Here is a 6,913-nt window from a genome sequence, read left to right as displayed (position 1 = left end):
AAAGTGATTGATTCGCCTTTATGTACATTTTGCAAACGAGAAATTGAATCCATTGAACCTCCAAATTTTTTACTGCCATCTGATATTGACAGCTAAATTGTATATTTATAGATGTAAGTTAAATAGTGTATATCCGATTTTACGAGTATATAAGGCCAAGATTAAAGCTGTATACCAAGTAGAGAAAAAGTTAGCAAGTAGGTGGAACAAACTAACTAAACATACCAGGAAATGGGAAAAGCTTTTGGCATATGCATATGTAGGCTTGTAGTGTTGGTGTTCTCCATGTGTCCCTCTTATGACCTTGTAATTGTTATTTACTGAGTTGTAATTAGTAGTCTATTTTGTTTTGATATTGTAATTAATAGTGTGATTTGTATTTTAGTAATTCATAATCGTTGTATGTGTTTAGGTGTAACAAAATAATAAAAAGTTTTAAATTACAAAAAAATATATATATATATACATGCAATTTTCAACTCTGACCTAAAACCTGTCAAGATCAACGACTCAAAATTCGTGTCAACAAATTGGGTCCGAGCTGGCCCGTTTCTACCGAGAGAGTCTGGGGAGAACTAAATTTGTCGCTCAGCAAGATGGCGGACGGCAGTGATCGTGAGGTAACACAAGCTGATCAAAATTATATAAATAGCCAATGGAGTTTATTTTTTACAGATTTAGATGAGTTATTGAGTGAATATGAGCAACATCGATCAACGAATGACATCGCAATAACGGAAAACTTGACTATTCGTTTGGAAAATGCAGTTCGAGCTTTACAAAATGTATCTCACTTTGTATCACAAACTAACAAGGAAGCAGTTCTGGAAATGGCCAGGAATTTCCAGTTGATGTTTTGGGACTGCCATCGTAGGTGTGAATTTCCAAGTCGAACAATATTTATTTTATTTATTTATTTAGAAAATTCCACCGACTACAGAAAAGTTACTATGAGACGGTGAGGGGGCACGCGAACGGACTCTAGGTCCCAGCGAGGCGACCCCCAGATAATTAGATAAATGTATATATAAAAAAAAGAGAAAAAAAGAAAGATAACAATAAACTAAATAAATAAATAAATAATTAAATAAAAACATTAACGACAATTAAGTCTCCCTATTGAACGACAGTTAGGACAAATAGTTTTCCAGGTTCTAATTCTATCGGTTTCAAAGTCACAATCCAGTTTTTTAAAGTAGTGCTCATATAGCCTAGTTTTAAATAACTTAATAGAAGGTGTCTGCCTGATTGACAGAGGTAAATCATTCCATAAGTAAACAATTCTAATAAAATACGAATCCCTGAATAATGATGTGCAAAAACGGAGGAAATGACGAAGATTTAAAGAACTGGCTGCACTTCTAGTGCGGCCAGTAGAAAATCTAATAAAGTTACTAAGCGGAAAATTAAGTAAACCATTGACGCCCTTGTAGAGAAAAAGAAGATCGCGGCATTCCAACCAGTAAGAAATAGGTAGCAAATTTAAAGATACTAAGCAAGATTTATGACTAGGGCGAGAATTAGGATCCCGGTGACAACCTAAAATATAGCGTGTAGCACGTCTCTGAACACCTTCAAGTAATTTTAAATCTCTAATGCAAGACTGAGGGACCCAAACCTCACTGGCATAGCCAAGCTGAGATCGAACAAATGCTAAGTAAAGCAACCTTTTGCGATCAGCCCCTAAACACGCACTGCCGAAGTGCCGCCGCAAAAAGCCGAGCTTTCTGTTGGCTTTGGCCACGACACTGGAAATATGGAAACCCCACGACAGAGTATTAGTGACCGTGACCCCAAGGTCTTTTTGGGTGGGAACAACACCTAATGGGAATTCATCCAGGGTATAGGGACTGACCGCAAGGTTGAGCAATGAAGAACTGCGCTTTCTAGATATTCTTAATACTTCACATTTATTAGTATTAAACTTAAGACCCCAAAGGGTAGTCCAGTCATATAAACAGTTCAAGTCTCTTTGCAAAGCTAGACAATCGTCAGGAGTGCGCACAACGGATGAAAATTTTGCATTATCAGCGAAGAGCGCTATGGACGTGGAATTGCTGACAACATCCGGGAGATCGTTCAGGTACAGCAAAAACAGAAATGGCCCGAGTAGGCTACCCTGAGGCACACCAGATGTGACTGATACCCAAGGAGAGTAAGCACCATCCACCTGGACACGCTGATATCTTGAAGATAAGTAGTTGGTAAACCAAGCGTGAAGGGAGCCCTGGATGCCAAACAAGGACAATTTATGAAGCAGACCAATATGCGGCACCGAATCGAAGGCTTTACTGAAATCTAAGTAAACAACGTCAATCTCTTCGCCAGCATCTAGAGATGCGCCCATATCGTGTAGCACAGAGAGCAGCTGGGTAACACACGATCTCCCTTGTACAAACCCATGCTGCATGGAAGACAGGTGATGGATAAGTTTGGGTAGCAACTTCTTCAACACACAGCGTTCACACAGTTTGCTGATAATTGACAACAGCGATACTGGGCGGTAGTTGGAGACTAAGGACCTGGAATCCTTCTTAAATACTGGAGAAATGTTCGCTAATTTCCATTCAGAAGGATACTTCCCTTGACGCAGAGACAAATTAAACAAAGTGCATAGAGAGGTGGACAGATCCTGAGCACACTCTTTCAGAAGTAGAGGATGGATCTCATCAGGTCCTGGCGACTTGCTGGGATTAAGCGATTTCAGGGCCGACAATACGTTCTCTTTAGACAGCTGTAAGCATGATATGACGTCGTCAGTGAAAGGCGTAGATGGAAAATCGCCCAACATATTGTTGGTATTAAATGACGATAAGAAATAATTATTAAAGACGACCGCTTTATCGTTTGGATTTGAATCAGAAATATCATCGTGCTTAACAGCATCTGGAATATGGGAACGGTTTGTCAAACGATGAACATAACTCCAGAGACGATTTTGGTGCTTAAAGCAAGAATCAGATAGATCCTTTATGTAGGAAGAACGTTTAGATCTCGCCATATATTTAACATTTTTGCGACGTGTTCGGAATTTGTCCCAAAGGAAGTTGCTGTCCTTTTTCAGAGCCTTTTTCCTCACAGAGTTCTTTTTTCTGATGGCATGAAGAAGTTCGCCGTCAAACCAAGGTGGTGTAGTAAACTTGCGCGGTTTTCTTTTAGGAACAAATTCCTCGACATGAGATAGCAACGATGATTTCCTCTCAAACCATTCATCTTCAATTTCCGAAGGAGAAAAAGAAGAGAACAAAGAATCGTTGCGTAGAGAAGATCTCAAACCATCAAAGTCCGCTCTTTTGAAGTTAAATCGAAGCCCTTTGTTGTTATTAGCTGGTATGCGTGAAGAGAAGTGAATGGTAAACGTCAACGCACAATGATCCGAGGACAAAGCGACACTATCACAACCAGTAATATCGATGTTGGAAACACCCTCATCAATTGAGGTAATGAGAAGGTCTAAACAATTGTTTCCTCGAGTCGGAAAATCTGTCAACTGGAACAAATTATACGAAACAAGTTCTTCACAAAATGTAAACACAGTAGACTCAGAGCTAGGGCAAAAACCAGAACGTTCAATCCAAGTAATATCAGGGAGATTAAAATCCCCAATAAATAAAACCCTATCATAATTACAGATGTTCACAAGTTGCCGTTTTTTTCACTAACTTCACCAAATAGAGTAGATACCAGGCAGGTTGGAAGGCCAAATTTGACATAAAGGAAGAGACATTGGTTGGGCTCCGTTCTCTGGGTTTTACCTGGGAGCACATCTCTCGTATGTTACTCGTCTCGCGCTGGACTATTCACCGCAGGGTGTCAGAGTTTGGCCTTACCCACCTGTCCCGTTTCAGTGACATCACTGATGAACAATTGGACAGCAAAGTCAGTGCTTTTCTGAATGAACATGGCTGCTTAGTCGGAACTTCAATGGTTTTGGGTCATTTGAGATCCGAGGGGTTAAATATACAGCGAGAGCGTGTTCGTAAATGCCTTGCACGTGTAGACCCTCGTAATGTCAGGATACGTTGGGCGATAACAGTTTCACGACCAGCATACACTGTTGGTAACCTTCTTGCATTGCTCGACAAACAATAGAAGTGATACAGTGGCGGACTTGTTTCTAAATGCAACCCAGGAGTACGGCTGGCCATCAAGGGTGCAAACCGACCACGGAGGAAAGAACAAGCAAGTTTGGCAGTTAATGGAAGATAGAAGAGGACCCAACAGGGGAAGCTTCTTAGTTGGTTCTTCCACTCATAATCAACGAATTGAGCGCCTTTGCCGAGATGTCTTTAGATGTGTAGCACACATTTTCTACTATACATTCCAAGCCATGGAAGAAAGCGGTTTACTCGAGATAGACAACCCCCTGCACAAGGTTGCTCTTCATGACGTGTATTTGCCACGTTTAAACAGGGCACTATCAAGTTTTGCGTCAGCCTGGAATAACCATCCGCTAAGAACAGAGAACAACTGGAGTCCTGAGAGGATCTGGGTTAATGGGATGATGGATCTGAGAAATCATCAATTGATGGCAGTTGCTGACATTGCTGAACAAGAGCCATCTTTTGATGATTTAACTTGGTACGGATGACCCATCTGCACCTACTCCTATGGATGATGGATTGTTCACAGTTGAAATTGAGGATGTTGACATTGAACTTCCAGGAAATGTCATACATGATCTTACAGCAGCTGTTAATCCACTTCAACTGTCAAACAGCTATGGGATAGATCTCTTCACTGACTGTCTTAACTTCTTACAGTCATATATGTCTAGCTGAGAAACATATGCCATGCTAAAACAAATGAAGCAGTAAAATGGTAATGTCTATTGTTTGAAAGTACTCACTACAATTGACTTCTTTGAAAGAACCACATTGCAAAACCGGCAGTTATACAAAATTCGCTTGTAAGTAGTTACAATTATTACTTTTTTCCAGTGAAAATCAATGGTTTGGTTGGCAAGTCAACTGACACTTGGCCAGTAACTACTCCTTTCAACTCCAAAACAAACTTGCTAATTTTACTTCTTAAACGTGCTATGAAACCCAAAGAGGATTTTTTCAAACCACCAATACATTACACTGCAGTAAGGTTTCTCTTTATTGAACAACAAACACAACAGTTTCTGTATCCAACACAACAGTTTCAATTGTATTTTATATCTTTAAGTAAGTGTTACAATAATGTTGTATTTGGCATCAAAAAGTATGCGTTAACATCAAGGTAGTTTCAACACACGTACTGTCACTGTTAACTTGGATAAACACAACAGTAGTTTAAGTTCCATACAAAAAACCAGTGAATCCTGTGTGTTATCTTTTGTTCCTGGTAAGACGTAATCTAACAGAACTTGCCATGTAAAGAAGATCTCTAAACGACTTGCCGGCACTAAGACATGTACGTATTGGCTTTTTTAAGTTATCAACATCACCTTTCTAAAGGTAGTGCAACAAGTAAACACAATTATTATTCAGCAGACCAGCTGAAAGTACTTGAAAGGAAGAAAGACTGTGCTTTTAGGTGTGCGACTACCTTTATACTTCTTCAGAGTGTCCAGGTGGTCTTGCACCTGAAAGCACGGTCTTTCTCATTCACATAATTTCAATATCTGCAAACTAAAACATTGTACTCATTTCCCCACAGCCAGCACATGAATAAGGCAACACCTTAAAAGTTCTTTTCATGTCTTTCTATACTAATGATTCATGTTAGCCACATTTAATAATGGTCAAGCTGTTGTGAATGATGAGCCTTCAATAACTGTCCTCATAGCTGAATCAAAAGAAGCATAGTTGGGAAAATGGTTTGGCAGCTTTAATTCAAGTAAACATGTTGAGGCAAAAATGGAATCACCATTATAGCAAGATACTGATATGCGATGTGGCAAGGTGGACATTGAAACTTCAGATGTTCCAGTGACAAACTTAAGAAAATTCTTAAATTCATCTACAGATTGATTTTTTACACAAGTCTGAAGCATTTGGTAAACTCGGTCATTAATTACATTCTGCTTGCATGAATCTTGAAAATGTAAGCGGTTTAACACAAAATCATTGCTAAGGCCACCATGGTGTACAAAAAATTCTTCAAATAATGATGGATTATATTCAATCTCTGCCAAAACGCCAAGGTTTGAGAGACCTTTTCTTAACTGATCAAGGATAGACTTCCTTTTACAAGAATGTCATGAAGCATGAGTGACTGGAGTACGTCAAGCTTATTGTCAGGCTGCAATGAAAGTTAATCATCTGTAAGTCAAAAAACATTCTAAGGTGCAATTAAGTATTTATCAAAGGTTTGTATTACTGAGAACTACACTTGACATGATGAACAAGAGCTGTACTTCATGAGTAAAGTTAAACAAATTAAAAAAAAATCATTATTATTAGGATGAAACCTTCCGTTTGACAGAATATGCAATAGCAGTATTAAACTTTTCATAATCATTTCTAAAACACAGGAGATCGAGAACATTTTTTTCATGAACTGCATATCAGACACTGATTATTCTTTGTCTGATTTTCATAAACAATTTGTATGATTCACTCAAAATTACTTACAGTAAGAACTCTAGTTTCCCCAGCCTCACACATCAGCTGAATAAACTCTGATTCAAATGTTACTGCAGCTAGATCACTGTCGGATGCATCTGATATCTGCAGAATAGAGGGAAAGAGTAATAATTTTATTGCGGTCATTTCAACTACATTTCAACTAACTTACTGAGCATAAACAATAGCACACGTAAGGGAAAAAGAAATAATTTCAATTGTTTCCAGAAAAAAAACTGAACATTCTATGACAAAATTTTAAAATCTCTATTCTGTCTTTCAGCACATACATGTAAGAGATTGACTGGTAACATTAAGTGCATTTAAGTTTGTTTACCTTATCAATGGACTTACTTGAT

At 38.6% G+C, this 6,913-nt stretch overlaps 1 pseudogene; it reads left to right on the top strand.

Moving 5' to 3' along the window:
* The first annotated feature begins 2,893 nt into the window (after positions 1-2,893).
* Positions 2,894-4,781, top strand: LOC137995691 (uncharacterized; annotated as a pseudogene).
* Positions 4,782-6,913: the final 2,132 nt, after the last annotated feature.

The sequence above is a fragment of the Montipora foliosa genome, chromosome 3, assembly GCF_036669935.1.
Source record: "Montipora foliosa isolate CH-2021 chromosome 3, ASM3666993v2, whole genome shotgun sequence".
Lineage (NCBI taxonomy): Eukaryota > Metazoa > Cnidaria > Anthozoa > Scleractinia > Acroporidae > Montipora > Montipora foliosa.
The sequence above is the reverse complement of the archived record's forward strand: the minus strand, read 5'-3'. Positions and strand labels throughout refer to the sequence as shown.